The following is a 19406-nucleotide window of genomic DNA, read 5'->3' as shown; positions in this document are numbered from 1 at the left end:
GAGTCTGACTGCCCACATAATTAAGGCCACTTGATATGTGAGGGAGGTGTGGGGAATGGAGCTATCTGATGCGAAATCCCAAATGAGCACTGGTTATAACAAAGAGATGGTGACTGATAAGACAATTATTATCTGTATAGCTCTGTGTTCATAATATATTAAACAATCACAGTGATTAAAGCGAGCTATTATAATTATGAAACTATTCTCTGGGATAGCGTTTCTTTTCTTTCAATCCTTGGCCTTTTTGTATTTTCTCACCTTTATTTTACTTGGATGTTGAAAATTCATTGGAATGAATTCTGCCTATTGATGAAAGAGTGTGCTTGGGTGTGAGCCAAAAGCATGTAGCAGATTTCAAATGCTGGCCTCCGAGTATCAACCATTTAGGGGAAAGACCTGTTTGTGAACGAGACCATAGTGACAAGCTGAATTTGGTTTACAGAGTAATTCCAGGGCAGAAGTTTTATGCTGGGGTATTGCTTCTCCAGTTTGATTGTGAAGCTATTGCTTTTGGCTAGCAGAATTTTCACATGTGTGAAACAATTTGGTATGAATTGCTTTCCCGTGTCTGTGAGTCCTCAGGCTCCAGAGTGTGAAATATGCTAGGTATTATATTTTCATCAGCATCATCACAAGATACATCTATTTATTAAATCCTAAAATCATTATCAATGATTTATAATTCACATGTATTTATCACAATTGATATTTTCCTTTTCTGATAATAAGAATGGCCCAATATCTCTTTATAAGAAACATAATGGACATAAACCACTATAGTTCATAATAACTCTTTAATTTCTTGATAATTGAAGCAGTGTTGGCTCCTCATATAAAATATTCTCCAAAAAGGTGGAGTACATGAGAAACAGATTAATACTTTAAACAAGTGATGATTCAGTAAGAAAGTACCATATATGGTTAAGTCCGTCTTTTGTAGTCCTTCCAGGCTCCATGGAGTGAATGTCTTTTGGTTATTGTACTGACGAAAAAGTCTGAAGCACATTGACCAAGTAAATATTAATATCTCCAGCCTGAAAAGACTCCCATAAGATCTACTGATTATAAATTTTTCAAAAAAACACTAGCATAAAATAAAACAAAACATAAATCCATTTCTTTTTTAGTTGCCCATCTTGGAACAATTTTTTTTCTTTATCCCTTATTCACTATAGTTCCCTATCCTGTTGCCTGCTGTTTTTATTGTTGTTTATGTGGGTTAGATAGATTGACCTAGAGTAATCAATACTTTTACACACACAAGTGCTGTAAGAGGAAATAATGTTTTATGATATAATTTGTGGACTAGTCATTGCCAATATGCTCCTCCCAATAGGAAAGTTGGTCTTGTTTCCCTGCAGAGTAAAAATAGCTACTAAAATGTTAAGGGGTGGTGTTTAGTTGTGATCAAAATTAAAAATTTGTAGGCCTTAAGATAAAATAGTCCTTGATTATCCAGAAGTAGCTTGGGGAAAGTAAAAGAAACAGAGACATCAAATAAAGAAGAAATATTACATTGGCTGTGTTTGAGTCAGCATATAGCAAGAGATAAGAATCTCTTTCTCACAGGAAGTAATATAGTAAGCTACATATCTCCTAAGGAAGAATGGTCACCTGCAAACATTCTATATATAACAGCTTGGAACCTATTTTAATTCTTAAATTTCTCTTTTCTTTTTAAATTTTACTTTAAGTTCTAGGATACATGTGCAGTACATGCAGGTTTGTTACACAGATATACATGTGCCATGATGGTTTGCTGCACCTCTCAGCCCATCACCTAGGTTTTAAGCCCCGCATGTATTAGGTATTTGTCCTAATGCTCTGCCTCCCCTTACCCCCTTCCCCTTTTCAGCGTGATGTTCCCCTCCCTGTGTCCATGTGTTCTCATTGTTCAACTCCCTCTTATAAGTGAGAACATATGGTGTTTGGTTTTCTGTTCCTGTGTTAGTTTGCTGAGGATGATTGTTTCCAGTTTCACCCGTGTCCTTGCAAAAGACATGAATTTATTCTTTTTTATAGCTGTGTAGTATTCCATGGTGTATATGTGCCACATTTTCTTTATCCATCTATCATTGATGGGCATTTGGGTTGGTTCCAAGACCTCACTATTGTAAATAGTGCTGTAATAAACATATGTGTGCACGTGTCTTTATAGTAGAATGACATAATCCTTTGGATAATTTTCTCTTTTCTTTAACGTGATTTTGATTTACTGAGAGCTTGAGCAACATCAGGGTCTGTGCTGTATGTTTTAGTTATGTTTTCTCATTCAATGCTTGCAATCACCCTTCAGGCTATATTTTAATCCCATTTTGTTGATCAGAACAGTGAGAGTTGGAGAGGTGAACAAAGTTCCCTGGTTCAGCTGGAATTTAAGATCAGGCATCTACACAAACATAGCTCAATCTCCTAACTACAGCACAGGACAGGGAACTTATTTGAGTCTGTAATTACAACTTCTGCAAGAAGGAATTGAGTGTATTAGAATGTTTGTTACAAGTGGGATGTTTGTTACAAGTGGGAACCTACTTAGGATCTGTTAATGAACATTAAAAATTCCATATAGAGTTTTTCTTGTAGTATTTATTCTGTACCATTTCTAAAGGAGTTAACACTTAGGCACTTAAATCTTTGCTAAAACTGACCTCTTCTCAAATGTCAGTCCTCCAATATTAATAACATTTCATAACAGCATTCTGTTCTAGAAGTCTCCTCAAAGTTCCTTGAATCTTGTCTTCTACTTTCATACCAAAGAGCTAGGGTGAGTCAACTTTATAGTGGCCTCTACACATGTATTAGTCTGTTCTGTTCTGTTTGTTTGTTTGTTTTTAGCTTTGAATGCTAATTGATAGGGGTCAGGAAGGAGAGTTACTGTTCATCATCTAAAAGGGAAGGCTATATTTTATGTTACAGCTAGGCACCTGTGTGGAAGTACTGCCAAAGGGGAGTTTGTAATGGATCCCAATGAGGTCAGAGTTAGAGGATTCTTCCAGTATATTCCTGATGAGGTATTCAATAACAGATTTAAGTGGTACTTAATGTTTCCCCACTGCATGCTGTCAGTAGACTTGAAACAAAATCGACCCGGAGTGTAGCTTTGAACTTGGTAAGCCAGAGGAGCTTAGTAGAACTTTACTGATGAGCTTGCAAAAGATAGGTTTAGTTCGTAAAGATATAATTAAAAACATGGCAGCATGAAACTTGATAAAGCCCACCTTTTAAATAATTCAGGAGATGAAACGTTACTTTTCCTTCTACCCCTTGATGGTGTGTTTCTATAGATATCAAGGCCATTTTATTTAAAACTTACTACTGTACTTGAAAAGAAAAATTATTCCTATGCTGTTGTAATTTTGTTTTGCAAAACTGTACAGGAAGAATGTGCAGAATGAGTTACCAAGAAAGTTAAAATGTCCAAAAAGTAATTTGCTTTGGAATGTTTTGTAATAACCATTTGAAAATTCAGAAAAGTCATGTATTTGATGGGCAATGTTGGGTAAGAGCACTTCATATTTTGTCCCTTATCAGTCCAACTTCAGGGGCTTGAGGAGAGGGAGAGGTTCTGGTTTTGCTGGCCTAGCTACTCAGCTGACCTGACTTTTGGGGTTTGACTCTGGGCTGGCCACATGGTGATTAGGGCTGAAGACACGTTATCATTGGCCCAATTAAAGTTAATCATTAGATTTCTGAGTAAACAATTGGTAAGGGGCAAAAAAGGGGGTCCCTTTCTATAGCCTTACTGATCTGATACGATATCAGCTTAATGCTGTTGGTTTTGCCCAACAGGAGGATCCCTGGACCAAGAATGCAGCCAGCATGAAAGAAAGCAGAATCTAGTAGTAGTGATGGAATCTTAGCTTTCTTGATGACTTGACAATAGCCATACCTGGAACATGTTCCTTAGAACCTTTTAGTAACATAATTAAAACAAATCTATTTGTTGACGAAGCCAGGATGGGTTTCATTACTTGAAACAAAATTAATACTAACTCCCAAAGTGAGCCATTTCACTTTCTGTCCTTCTAGCTCTAATTTCAATATAAAATTCAATGCACTCTCCCTAGTATGGTATTAGTATGGCTCTGCCAACCACTTCTCTATTCTGCCCAGCCCCTTCTCATTTAAGAAAGGCCCTTGCAGATTACATACCTCATTTAGCTGTTGCCATAAGTATCTCACTATCTGATCTTCTGTCCATGGCAGGGTCATCCTTCAACGGATCCCTGGAAAAATTCACCTCCTTTTGAATGCCTTCTCTGGACTCTTCTTCTTATTTTGCTTCTCTTAAGTGTTTTATACTGATCATAGAACATAATTGGCACTTCATTATCTATTGTCATTCTGTAAGTCAATGTTTATTATTATTATTCATTTTATAGATAATGTTCCACTTCCACTGAAGAGGTAAATAGGAGCTTTGGTCATATTTGGGTTTCAGCTCATCACATTCACAAGACTGCCTCTTCTTATATTAATATTATATTTGAAAGTCATGCATAAATGCCACTTGAATAAAAAGATGAGAGGTTTGCTGGTAACATATAAGTAGAAAATCCATAGTTCCAATTTCCTTACATTAGTATACTTACCTTTTCAGTTCAATTGTGTAGTTCTTTTGTACATAGTTTCTGTATTCTAGTATCTTTATGACATAAAAAGATATATTCTAATATCTTTATGTAGTTCTTTTCTACATAGTTTCTGTATTCTAATATCTTTATGACCTAAGCTCTACTAGGTCCTCCCTAGTAGAGCTTAGCCACGTAGCAGGTACTCAGTGCTAATTTTCCTTTCCTCTTCTTATTGTCCCCTATTAACATTATTTCAAGATGAAAGTTTAAGTCCTTAAAATGGCCCACAAAGCTCAGTCTTCCTCTTATTACTTTTCTGCCTTCATGTCCTACCATTCTCTCTCTATCCATCCACTGAGCTGCTCTGACCCTCTTGTTGTGGTGGAAATGTACCAGCTGTGCTCCTGCCTCAGGGCCTTTGCACATTCTATTGCCTTAGCCTGATGTACTCTATATGTGACTCTGTCCTCCACCTTTTCAAATCTGTGCTTTAATGTCACTTTATGTCCTACTTAAAATGTCATGTTATATACCTGTCTACAAACTCTCCTCATCTCCCTTATCCTGCTGTTTTCCTCTGTAACACTTTTCACTTTTTTCAGATCATGTGATTTAGTTATTCATTATATTTAGTGCCCCACTACAATATAGAGAATAGGGGCTCTGTTCCCCCCACCCTTCGTTGCTGTACTGCCATTCTTACAAAAGTGCCTGGCATATTTGAGACACTCAATAGCTTTCTAACAAATAAATTGTAAAATTCTAACAAATAAAATTAAAAAATTTTTTTTTAACATTTATATACTTACTCCACTCACCTGTCAAACTAAACTGGCTCTCTCCTGGTCTTCTGTGTCCTGAGTGACTGGCTCCCACACCACCACCCACAAAAACTCATACCTCCTGTCTGCAGGGTCCTCCCACCCATCTTTACTTAATTGTTTTAAAACTTTGTAACCTACCACTGTCTGAAGGTACTCTCTTTCCTCTCAGTTCCCATGATATTTATGATTTGTACCACTCCTTTGAAGATATGTGTAGCCTTGTTTTTTATATAAATTTTATGTATTATCTTTTTCCCCTCAATGTTTATGTTTCATTCTTGAACATAAGAAAAAAAACAATTTGTGCAATCAGTCCTTTATAATTATATTCTGGTCATTTAATCATTAATTAGGAAGATAATTAGTAAGTGCATAATGCAAGACAATGCTGTGCTAAGATTTGGGAAATACAAGCTCCCTGCTCCCTGTCCTTAATGAATTTATTGACTGGTGTTGAAGAAAGTCAGGAAAACAGATGACTACGAAGTATGATAGAAGAGTAGGGAAAATAAATGGAGCAAGGTGAGAAGGACTGTGCCATGACTGGAAGAATTCTTAAGTAAGGGATGCATCAGTAATGTCTTCTGGGGAGGGAAATGAGAGCGAAGAGAATGAGAAAAGTGTAGCAGGCAGAAGAACCAACTCAAAGTTTGACCAACTCTTAATTCTTTACAAAGGCAAAGAGAAGAAACAGCATAGTTTTATGTGTGTATGTGAGATGACAAGCAATGGTAAATGGGAGAGTGAGAGAAGGGACAGCGAGTTAGGAAAGCAAACAAAGTCTTCTCTGTTTACTTTCTGGCATACACACACACACACACACACACACACACACACACACACACGTATAAATGCATATATTTTATTTCTGGGTTTTTGGGGCATTAAACTGACTTATTTCTAGAATAATCTACCAAGTGAAATTTGGAGTGGCAAAATAATTTTAGGAAAAATGAGAGCACACATCACTAACACTCAGTGTTAGACTTCAGAAATTAAAGATTTCACAAACTCTAGTATGACTGTATTAATCTCCTAGTACCAAAACTGTAATTGTTTAGATTATTTGACACCAAATTCATCTTCAGCTGCTTTGGAACTTTTTTTTTCTTTAAATTTGGAATGTAATCTCCCATAAGTACCTGGTCCGTTATCCTTTGGGAAGAGCATACACTTGCTCCATGTCAGCCTCCAAGTTCAATCAGTCACCCTCAGGAATCATCTCTGATGAATCTTTCCAGCATCAGTGATTACAATGATATTCTTTCTGTTGGGGGATTTTAAATAACAGGACAATCAGGACATGTTCCTTTTCATCGTTGCCTCCCATAATTTTCTTTAGTAGAGACCTTATCAAAAATGCTTGATTTTTCCCCCTTATTATAACTCTTCAAAGGAGAGAAAATGAGACTTGGAGCCCAGGTTTCCATAGCAAATGCTTCTAGGACCACAGCTGCTCCATCCTGCTTTTGAAGTTCCCTCTGCTCACCTCTTGAAGCTGCAACCCCCTTAATAGCAGCATTAGGTATTTCAGCTCCGTTTTTCTGACAGTCTTAGTGGAGAGAGTGAGGGAAAGCCTTTCATGTAGGACTTTGTTGCCCTAATATGATGCTTGAAAGACAAAAATAATTCTGATTTATCTAATCCTGGCACATACTTGTACCTGTAGTGTCTTTGCTTAGTAAGCAGGAATGGCTTTCACTGGGTCTTTCTTTATTTCCCATTTGTAGTGGAGATTAGAGCCCTATACGATCAATTTAAAAGACAGTGACTCAAGGATGCACCATTTCATTACAATGCAGACATAAGATCCAAATTAAACTCCAAACACTCCAAATAAGAAGTTCTCTATTTCTAGTCCGAAATGACTAGTGAATAAGAAAAAATTTATTAAAATCATTTCTTCTCACAGCTAGAGAGGAAAAAGTAAAAGATATGATGTTACCAATTAAAATAAGAAAAACAATGTGCAATAAAATCAATCCTGTCCTTTAGTGGAAGGCGATTTTAACATTTGTAAGTTTAGTTGTGTAAATGCAGGCAAACCATACAGAAGTCATTTTTCTCCAACACCTGGCAATGCCACTGCTCTGGATACTTACTTTGCTTTCCAGAAAGGGCAGAAGAGAGTCAGAAGCAAGTTCTGCCTCTTGTTGGAAAAAGACGCTGTTGAAGTTGTTGATGGTATTTTCATTCATCAGTTTTGATGTGGATGTTGAGAAAGAACCACACTAAGCACCTGTCTTGGCACATACTGAACACTGACTTATTTCATGGAGCTATTAAATCCATTTAACTCTTCACAAGCATTTTTTTACTTTTTTGGATCTTACATGAAAGTGTATTTGAATGTACTTTGATTCTGGGGGAAGAGGGAACAGAAAACTGGTGTAAATTTGAGGAGGGATAAAAACTGTTGTGTTTGTCCTTTTTGTTGTGTAGGAGAAAAACAACGATAGCCCATAGATGATCTGAAGACAGAATGAATTGGAACGCTTGTGCTTGGAAGGAAAGTGAAGTTTTTTGTACAGTCAAGGTAACTGAGCACATTTTTTTTTATTATTTGCTATTATTTTTATTGCATTTTAGGTTTTGTGGTACATGTGAAGAACATGCAACATTGTTGCATAGGCACACACATGGCAATGTGATTTGCTGCCTTCCTCCCCATCACCTATATCTGGCATTTCTCCCTGGCTGTCCCTCCCCTATTTCCCCCTGACAGACCCCAGTATGTGATGCTCCCCTCCCTGTGTCCATGTGTTCTCATTGTTCAACACCCACCTATGAGTGAGAACATGCGGTGTTTGATTTTCTGTTCTTGTGTCAGTTTGATGAGAATGATGGTTTCCAGGTTCATCCATGTGTCTACAAAGAACACAAAGTCATCGCTTTTGATAGCTGCATAATATTCCATGGTGTATATGTGCCACATTTTCCCTGGCTAGTCTATCAACGATGGGCATTTGGGTTGGTTCCAGGTCTTTGCTATTGTAACCTGTGCTGCAATGAGCATTCGTGTGCATGTGTCCTTATAGTAGAACAATTTGTAATCCTTTGGATATATACCCGGTAATGGGATTGCTGGGTCAAATGGAATTTCTATTTCTAGGTCCTTGAGGAATTGCCACACTGTCTTCCACAATGGTTGAACTAATTTACACTCCCACCAACAGTGCAAAAGTGTTCCTATTTCTCCACATCCTCTCCAGCATCCGTTGTCTCCAGATTTTTTAATGATTGCCATTCTAACTGGCGTGAGATGGTATCTCAATGTTGTTTTGATTTGCATTTCTCTGATGACCAGTGATGATGAGCATATTTTCGTATGTTAGTTGGCCTCATGTATGTCTTCTTTTGTAAAGTGTCTGTTCATATCCTTTGCCCACTTTTGAATGGCTTGTTAGTTTTTTTCTTGTAAATCTGTTTTAGTTCTTTGTAAATTCTGGATATCAGCCCTTTGTCAGATGGGTAAACTGCAAAAATTTTTTCCCAATCTGTTGGTTGCCGATTCACTGTAATGACTGTTTCTTTTGCCGTGCAGAAGCTGTGGAGTTTGATTAGGTCCCATTTGTCTATTTTGGCTTTTGTTGTCAATGCTTTAGGTGTTTTGGTCATGAAGTCCTTGCCTACACCTATGTCCTGAATGGTTTTGCCTAGATTTTCTTCGAGGGTTTTTATGGTGTTAGGTCTTATGTTTAAGTCTTTAATCCATCTGGAGTTAATTTTAGTGTAAGGTGTCAGGAAGGGTTTCAGTTTCTGCCTTCTGCACATGGCTAGCCAGTTTTCCCAACACCATTTATTAAACAGGGAATCCTTTCCCCATTGCTTGTTTTTGTCAGATTTGTCAAAGATTGGATGGTTGTAGATGTGTGGTGTTTTCTCCGAGACCTCTGTTCTGTTCTATTTGTCTATATCTCTGTTTTGGTACTAGTACCATGTTGTTTTGATTACTGTAGCCTTGTAGTATAGTTCGAAAGTCTGGTAATGTGATGCGTCCTGCTTTGTTCTTTTTGCTTAGAATTGACTTGGCTATGTGGGCTCTCTTTTGGTTCCATATGAAGTTTAAGGTGGTTTTTTCCAGTTCTGTGAAGAAGGTCATTGGTAGCTTGATGGGGATAGCATTGAATCTATAAATTACTTTGGGCAGTATGGCCATTTTTAATGGACCTAGGTTTCTGTAAATCATTTCTGGTGCAAGTATCATTTCAAAGTATGCTTTTCAATGATATTCCATACTTGTTCTTTGAGAGTTAATTGATATGCATATTTTCAGAGCTGTGTTATTGTTTGAATAGTGTAGCTGGAGCTTCATAGCAAGGTGCTATAGTATAGACAGAAAACAAAATGGGTTGGTAACTGGTACATGATGATTTGCTCTTTTATTGGAGTCCTTCTCTTGGTGTTATTTGACAGCATATATCCTAGAAACCTTAGTATGGGACTACAGTGGGCAAGCTTCCATCCTTTGGTAGATAGATTTATTTCTGAAGGTTGTTAGAAAACTCAGTGTTAATCTATTGGGATTTGATGCATAGGTAATTAGGTTTAAGGAAAATATTTTATCCTGTTTCTGCAAATTGGGAATTTGGGGCTGTTTTCTAAGGCACTGAGATTCTGGAAGCTCTCCTGCTGATGGCGAATGTCTAGCTTTGCCTCATATGACAGCTGGAATTGCTCTGGCATCTCCAGTAGAATAGTTTTATCTCCTACCTTATTATGGCCTTGTTCTACCCTGGAAAGAAGTTTGGAGAACAGAGTTCTCTTACACCATCATAACTGCATACCTCTACCTGCACACCACACTAGTGGCTACAGCAGAAAAGTGTGGAAAGCTCTGACCAGTAGAGCAACGTCTTGGCAATCTCACTGGTTGCTACAGCTTATAGCATGGTAAGAGCCCAGGCAGAGGGGCTCTGGGGAGCTTGTACCTGACAGTCCTCTAGGGGACTCAGAAACAGCTGGGAGACATTTGAAGAGAGAGTTGTCAAACATGGAAATTCCTGAGTAAACAGTGCAGAGCAAAATCAATTCCTCAAATCTCTCTGTCTGACTACCACAAAAATAATAAAGCAAATAAGAAAAAAGTTGGCCAGCAAAAACTAAATAAGAAAAAGACTTATGCCTCTTGTCATATGCTTCTAAAAGATACAACCTAGAGAAATTTTAAATAAAATTACTAAAGTTCTTAATTATATCCCCGTTCTTGAGATGTGGCACTGGAGATCAGTGAGTCATCAAAATTCTGAGAGCTCTTATTCATTCCCCACAATCTTGGGGCCATGAAATTAAGGATGTTCAATTGAATCTAGAGAAAAGCAAGGAATGATTACAGTAATGGTGGAAGACTCACCTGCTTCCAAGGAATATTGATGGAAACTGAAGGAATTCACTGTGTTCCTAGATTCTGTGGTGAATTAGGGCACTGAACTGAATTCTTCAGGCATTCCTTCTATTAAATATGTAAGAACAACAACAGGGTGGAGAATACCCTGATAGAAAGACATTAAACCATCTCTTGGATACCAGGGAGGGTCAAAATTTGCACTGTAGGCTGACCACTGATCTTGTGAATAAAGTTTTGTTAGAACACAGCTATTCCCATTTGTTTTTGTATGGTCTATGGCTACTTTTATGCTAAAACACCAGAGTTGAGTAGTTGCAATAGAGACCATAGTGGCACAAAAATGTTCACACATTTACTATGTATCTCTTTATGGAAAAAGTTTGCCTATTCTTGTCATAGAAGAAAGTGGAGAGTTTAGGTTTGCCAACAAAGAAAACCACACTCAGATAAGATGAATAGTGGAAAAGACATTTTACTAATTGCTTTACAGAATATGCAGAAAGGCTAGAGGTATCTACGTTAAGTACATTAAGTTAAAAATAAGAAGGAGGAAAATGGTATGGCGTTTATGTCAGCAATCACACACACACACATACATACATACATACATACATACATACATACATACATACCATGAGTACACACAAAGGAAAGAATCACAAAATCCAGTTTGGGATAAAACATAACTTAAGGAAAAGTAGAAATAGTGCTTTATACCATGAAAATTACTAATTAGAGTATAACTTAAGGAAACATTTCAAAGACAAGATGATAAACCAACATAAATTGATGAACATAAATATAGAGCTAAGTAAATAATTGTATATTTACAAAGCAATACACAACAAAGCAATCCTCATCTTTATCTGACTACTAAACGAATTAGAAAGAACTGGAAACAAAAGAGATAGAACTAAAAAGTCAAATCATGGAAATGGACAAAAGCCTTGAGCATAAGAATAAATTTAGAAAAAAAGGGAAAGGATTTAAAAACTAATGAAAAGCAGCAAATAGACAAATATGTCCTAACATTGATACTTGCTGTTCCACAGTAGATACCATAAAGCAGGGTAGATCCATTTTCTTGACTAAAAGGAAGAAATAATATTCAAATGGAATGAATATACCATGTTCCAAGAAAATTTAACACAGAGCAAAAGGGGTCTTTTTAAAGTTTTTAGACTTTTAGAATAAAGAAGCCTATGAGCATTCATGAAGAAAAGCAAGCCATTTATAATGGGAGAAACAAAATCAGGCTGGTGTTCACCATGACAGCTTTCAATGGCAGAAGGTAATGAGACAATAACTAATAGATGCTGATGGAGATGCAACGTAACTCAAGAATATAATAGTTCTTCTTCATATATGACGGCAACAGATGAATAGGCAAATTCAGAGAAGAATTTACAGACTAACAGATCCACAAAGTCTTCTGGGACCTTACTGCCCCAGTGCAAACTCAAATAAAACTTCCTGGAGCTCATTCAAAGGAGGAATGAAGGAGCCCTAGTAAAAAGATGAATGCAGCATTAAATGTCAGAAGAGAGCATGGTGGTATCTGTGGTGCACTGAGGAACAAGGTAACACAGGCTTATCTTATACACGGGTTGTCTTACAAGCTGAAAGACAGCACACATTCTCAAACATGCCATAATGTATGAAATGGACTGCAAGGAGCTTAGAAAATATCCAATGAATTAGTATGCCTAAAAGAAACTAAAGATCAGGCACAAAGCAAATTAGTGTAAAATGCTTTCAGCCAAGTGTCAGGTTGAATAACGGTGATGAATGCTCCACTCTTGGACTTTCTTACTCTTTGGGTGCCATACTGACAGCTTTGTCTCCCACAATTTTATCTTCTGTTCTCTGTGTGGAGCCCCAAAGCAAATACCATAACTTTGGGGGTTCTGTTTCAATAAAGGCATTTTGAGCTCACTGTGAAAGAGGAAACTAAAAGGATTAGACATTGAACTTTTAAAAAGTCTCAAACATTTTTTTCTGAATGGGGCATTTCCAGGATTCTTTGGGTCTAGTAAAGGTTAGAAAGTTCTACAACCATGCCACATACGAATGATAGGTTGCAATGCTTAAGCAGGAGACTCATTAATGACCTTGGTTTAAAACAAGCTTTTGGAGCCAGAAACTACTGGCAGTCCTTAATGTTCCTACACAAACTGTGTCTGTTCAACTACTTCTGATATTATAGAGGAAGCTTAGCATGCAACAAGAAGGCAACTAGTATTACACATTGATAATGTTTGCAGTTCTCAGCTCAGCATATATAGAAATAAGTTTAATTAGAATTTATGTGATAATCTTCCAGGTCTAATTATTTTAAAACATTTACAAATTTGATTATTTTGTTGTTTTTGAGATGGAGTTTTGCTTTGTCACCCAGGCTGAAGTGCAGTGGTATGGTCTTGGTTCACAGCAGCCTCCACCTCCCAGGTTCAAATGATTCTCCTGTCTCGGCCTCCCAAGTACCTGGGATTAGAGACACCACCACCACACCCAGCTAATTTTTGTATTTTTAGTAAAGACAGGGTTTTACCACATTGGCCAGGCTGGTCTTGAACTCCTGACCTCAGGTGACCCACACGCCTCGGCCTCCCAAAGTGCTGGGATTACAGGCCTGGGCCACTGTGCCTGGCTCCATTCACAAATTTTAGAAAAATTCTCCTCTCTGTCTCTCTCTGTCTCCCTTGCTTTGTCTCTCTCCTTTTCTCTCTCTGTCTCACTTCTACTCTGTTCCTGTTTTTTTCTATGTTTGATGATGGCATATTGTACTTTCTCTAATATCATCTGGGACCTAAAGTAATTATCAATTATTATCACTAAAGTTATCATCATCCACTTATTTATTAAAGACGGTGGAATATAATCCTTTTAGTAACTCAAAATGTAGAAAATACAGAAGTAGATTCATGTCTACAATAATAACTTAAAATATATGCAAACTGTCTAACTGCCTTTAGTGCAAATGGTACCAATTAGATGACATCTACTGGGAATGCTTTCCAACATAATTGCTCTAATAATCCAAGCTCCACCCACAAAGTGGGCTTTTAGAAGCCATTTGCTGTTGCAAGACTCCTGGAAAATTGAGGTAGACACCTAGACAGTTAACTTAAATCTGAGCTAATCAGATCCTAGAAGTATTAGCGATCTGAGTATCAGGCAGATGTCTCTGGGAGGCAGAAGGAACATCTGTGAATAACTATTGCTAAGATTCCTAGGTTGGATCTGGCTCTCCAATTTACTAAATTGTTCAACCTTTTCTTTGATTCCATGCAATGATTTTCTTACAAATCTTTTGAGAATAACCACCATAGTTTCCTGCATCAAAAATGATCTTATGTAATCAGATTTGGATAGCTAAACACGGGCAAACTTTAAATGAGGTACTGAGTATAAATCTACAATCATCCTTTATTCTCAGTGGAATCTCTAAGGCATGGTAGTCTGCCTGGCAACCTAGGTTTTAATAATGGTGATTACAGTAAGTGTGGAATTTTTATTTTCTTGGCCTTGATTTCTGTTTTGCTTTTTCTTCTTTTGATAAAATTTAAAAATAGATGAACTTAAACAAAATGTATTGGGAATATAGACAATTTATTCCAAATTAAATGCATTTAGATGATGAAATATATTTAGATGAAGAAAAATATTCATTCAGACAAGTCAAAATGGAATAGTGCAAAAGGTGAACTGTATTTGAAGGTGTTACTTTTCATCCCTTCAGTTTTAACCAGTTGTTTTATTTTATGACATATCTGCATTTTCATGTTTAGGGTGGAACATGGAACATGTATGTTACTGCCTATATTAGGCCATTCTTGCATTGTTATAAAGACATACATGAGGTTTAATTGGCTCAAAGCTCTGCAGGCTGTACAAGAAGCATAGTGCCAGCATCTGCTCCTGGGGAGGCCTCGGGAAGCTTTTACTAATGGTGGAAGAAGGCAAAGCTTGATCAGGCATCTTCACCATGGAAAAAAACAGGAGCAAGAAGGGGAGGGAGGTGCCACACACTTTTAAATGACCAGATCTCATGAAAACTCACTCACTATGGTGACAGCAGCACCAAGTGGTGAGGAATTTGCCCCTATGACCTGAATACCTCTCACTAGGCCCCACATCCAACACTAGGGATTATAATTCAACATGAGATTTGGAGACAACATACAATCTATATCATTCTGCCTCTGGCCCCACACATGGTTCTCACAGCTCAAAATATAATCATTCCTTCTCAGTGGTCCCCCAACGTCTTAACTCCTTTCAGAATTAATTCAAAAGTCCCAAGTCCCAAGTCCAAGTCTGAAGTCTTATCTGGAGATGAGTTCCTTCTAACTATGAGCCCGTAAAATCAAAGGCAAGTTATTTACTTCCAAGATATAATGGGGCTATAGGAACTGGGTAAACATTCTCATTCTAAAAGTGAGAAACTGGCCAAAAGAAAGGGGCTATAGGCTCTATGCAAATTTGAAACCCAGCATGGCTGTCATTGAGTTTTAAACTTTCAAAATAATCTCCTTTGACTTCATGTTTCACCTCCAGGGCACACAGGTGCAAGGATTGGGCTCTCAAGACCTTGGGAAGCCCTGCCCCTGCTTGCAGGGTTCTGCCCCGGTGGCTGCTCTCATGGCTGTTGAGTGCATGTGGCTTTTTCAGGCACAGGGTGCCAGCTGCTGGTGGATCTCCCATTCTGGGGTCTGAAAGATAGTGGCCCCCTTCTCACAGTTCCACTAGGCAGTACCCAATCAGGTATTCTCCAACCCCACATTTTACATTTCCCTTTGTCATTCTGTAGAAGAGGTTCTCTGTGGGGGCTCTGTCCCTGTAGTAGGCTTCTTCCTGGGCACCCAGGCTTTCTCATATCCTCTGAAATCTAGGCAGAGACTGCCAAGCCTCCTTCCCTTTTGCACTCTGTGTACCCACAGGCTTAAGAGCACTTGGAAGTCATCAAAACTTAAGGCAGCTTGTGCTCTCCAAAGTGGTATTACGAAAAGAATCTGGGGCCATATGAGCTGAGGCTGGAGCCATAGTGACTGAGATATGGGGATCAGTGTTCCAAGGCTGCACAGAACTGGAAGGTCCTGGTCCTGGCTCACAAAATTACTTTCTCCTCCCAAGTCTCAGGGCCTGTGATAGAAGGGGTTGCCTCAAAGATCACAGAAATGCCTTTGAAGGCCTTTTTCCGGTTGTTGTGGATATTATCAGCTGGCTCTCTTTTCTTTACGCAAATTGCTCTGGTAAGTGATTTCTCTGCCACCTGGTTGAATTTCTCTCTGGAAAAACATTTTATTTCTTTGCTGCATGACCAGGCTTCAAATTTTCCAAACTTTTGTGCCCTTGTTCCCCTTTAAATGTAAGTTCCAACTTTAAGTCATTCCTTTTTTCCTGCATCTAAGCGTAGGCTCTTAGAAGCAAACAGTCCACATCTTAAATGTTTTCCTGCTTAAAAAGTTCTTCCACCAGATACCTAAATCATCACTCTTAATTTCAAACTTCCATAGATACCTAGGGCAGGAAGAGAATGCAGCCAAGTTCTTTGCTAAGGCATAATCCTTGTGACCTTTGCTCCAGTGAGCACAGCCACTTCCCTCTGAGACCTGGTCAGCTTGGCCTTCACTGTCCGTACCACTCTCAGTGTTTTGGTCACAACCATTTAACCAGTCTCTAAGAAGCTTGAAACTTCCCCTCATCTTCCTATGTTCTTCTGAGCCCTCAAAACCCTTCTAACCTCTGCCCTTTACCCAGTTCCAACGTTGCTGCCACAGTTTCAAGCCTCATGCTTTGGGACCAATTTTCTATATTAGCCATTCTTCTGTTGCTATAAAGAAATACTTGAGTGTGGATAATTTATCAGAAAAGAAGTTTATTTGGCTTAGTGTTCTGCAGGCTGTAGAAGCATGGGGCCAGCATCTGCTTCTTAGGAGACCTCAGGAAGCTTTTACTCATGGCAGAAGATGGAACAGGAGCAGGAAATTCACATGGTGGAAGCATGAGCAGGAGGGGTGGGGGAAAGTGCCATAGGCTTTAAAAAAAGAACAGATCTCCTGAGAACACACTATGGTGAGGCCAGCACCAACCCATGAGGGATCTGCCCTCATAACCCATACACCTCCCACCAGTTCCTACCTCCAACACTGGAGACTACAATTCAACATGAGATTTGGAGGGACATCCAAACTATTTCACTGCCACAGCTTTTTCAAAAATTTTCAAATCGGTAATTATAGAACTAGTTTAATTTTTATTCAGATATCTTGCTGCCCATTCCTGTTCACAAACCGAGAAGGTTCATGGCTTTTGATTTACTTGCCCCCGGATTGATAGTTATATATTTAGCCACATAAATTAAATCTTGTATACAAAAGGTGTAGTATTATTAACCATGGTTACATATTTCTGGAAAGACATCTTATAAAAATAAATAAATGCTTACAAATCTATAAACTTTATATATAATATATGTGTGTGTGTGTGTGTGTGTGTGTGTGTGTGTGTGTAACCATTCAGTTATTATGATAAGTGTGCTTGGAATGTTCTTTTATGGGAAGGAAGAGTGGGTTTTCATTACGGACTGACCTTGGCTGAAGATGCATGAGGCAAGAGTCCAAGGAAGCTGACTCAAAGATGAAATTATTCTTTTCCAGAAAGATTTCCCTATAGCAAATATGGCATTTTTTTTCTTCAAAGAGTTCTAGTGGCACTCAAGAGTAATCTTTTACATACATACCTAGAACACAGAATTCTAGTAGAATGTCCATCATTTATTAATGATTGTTTGTTCTATTTCCTCTATTTCATTGCTGAGTGCCTATGAAGGCGAGTCTATAAATTTCATCATTTATTGAGAATGTAATCTAAAACAAATCATTCTCCTTCAAAAGTACCTGAGGGCAAATAGGATATAGGTAAACATATATTAGCATTCGAAGGATGTAATATCTGTGCCTGTAGACAAATTCAGTGCCATATTTATTTTCCCCAAATTCAGGAAACTTACATTTTAGTGAAAGAGAAAAGCCAGTAATCTTTATTTTTTCAATTCATAGAATAAAATATTTTCAACTATTTTAGTGATAAGCATGAAGATAAATCCATATAAATAGATGCAATACAATTATTTTAAAAGCAAAGACAATAGAGCCAATCAAATGAACAGTTTATGTGAAATCATCTTCATATATTATTTTACTTAATCTTTACAGTATCTATGTTATGAAAACCATTTTGCAAAAGCTCAGAAACATTATAAAATTACCTTAATGCAAATGTCTGATAGGTAGAACAAGCAGAATTTGAGCTGTGATTGGTCTAATTCCAAAGCCTTGGGCTACTTCCATTATGCCATCTTTCTATTATGAAAGTCACATAATAGGAGAGGAAAATGAGATAATTAAAATTTGTGTTTTCTTGTACGTAGCCAATCCTAGCTATCTAATTTCTGGGATATATGTTGAACATTGGTTCCAATTTTTTTTTTTTCATTTGTGAAGTCCCTTTTGCCCTGTGGAATAAAATACATTATGCCTAATGCAAAGTTATTTATATACAAAATAGCCTGCTTTCATTATTCTCATTAGCTAATAAGTATGCTTTTGTTTGAGTGCTAACTTTAGTGTAAAATGAGAAAAAAGGGACTGAGTGACTGATGAAAGGAAAAATTATTTTTTTGTACAAATATTATAAGCCACAACAACATTCAATATTGAATGTTTACAAAGTGAACACACTGATGTTCATCACATCTTAAATACAATATCTCACAAAGCCTTACATTTTTGTTGAATACAGATGATTTAAGCATAAGAGAGGACCACCCCACCCCTTCAACAAAATATCCAGGTCCTATTCCATGGAACCTATGAATATGTTACCCTACATTGCACAAGGGGACTTCACAGATGTCAATAAGTTAAGGCCCTCAAGATGAATTATTCTGAATTGGCCTTATGGGCCCAATGTGATCACAAGTTTCCTTAGTAGAGTTAGAGAAGATGCCATAATGAAAGCAGAATCAAAGAGATTTGAAGATGCTGCTGGCTTTGGAGAGAATGGCTAGGAGGCAAGGAAAACAAGGAGCCCCTAGAAGTTGGAAAAGGCTAGGAAATAGAATTTTTCCCTAGAGTCTCTAGAGGGAACTCAGGTTTGCAGACCAACACCTGGAATTTTTTACCTAGTGAAACCCATTGCTGACTTCTAACTTCCAGAATTGTAAGCTAACAATGTGCATTGCTTTAAGGCCCTGTATGTGGTGATTTGTTACAGCAGTGATGGGAAACAAACACAGCAGATAAAATGGAAAGGCAGACTTTTGGGTCCTAACTCTTCCAGTTGCAACATAAGGCTCAGTATGATGCATGCTGCAGTAACCACAGAATAATATGAAATGACTGTAGTTAGCAAGGCATTTAGACAGGTATATTCTGTGACTATGTATTTCAGCAACCTATTTGGGGAAAAAGCTCATTTGGCAAATGTATAAAAATCAAAATTAAGTAAAAACCATGAACTAGCCTTTATGTTAATGTTTTTGTTTGATATGTTAAGTTTCTGCTGAGTGCATTCAACACTCTTGATGCTTAAGATAATACATATTCAATTATTTCAAACCCCATATTTTTTGTCCAACTTGATGAATCTCTT

At 37.7% G+C, this 19406-nt stretch overlaps 1 long non-coding RNA gene across 3 annotated transcripts in view; it reads left to right on the top strand.

Annotated features, from left to right (window-relative positions):
- Positions 1–19406, top strand: part of LOC108296003 — a 290157-nt gene that overhangs the window by 153157 nt on the left and 117594 nt on the right. For all 3 annotated transcript variants that reach the window (XR_005198352.1, XR_005198351.1, XR_001821706.2), the window contains one exon: positions 7844–7937. This is a non-coding gene — a long non-coding RNA (uncharacterized LOC108296003). The remainder of the gene's footprint in view (positions 1–7843; positions 7938–19406) is intronic.

This window comes from Cebus imitator, unplaced genomic scaffold (genome assembly GCF_001604975.1).
Source record: "Cebus imitator isolate Cc_AM_T3 unplaced genomic scaffold, Cebus_imitator-1.0 Scaffold19, whole genome shotgun sequence".
NCBI classification, from domain to species: domain Eukaryota; kingdom Metazoa; phylum Chordata; class Mammalia; order Primates; family Cebidae; genus Cebus; species Cebus imitator.
The sequence above is the reverse complement of the archived record's forward strand: the minus strand, read 5'-3'. Positions and strand labels throughout refer to the sequence as shown.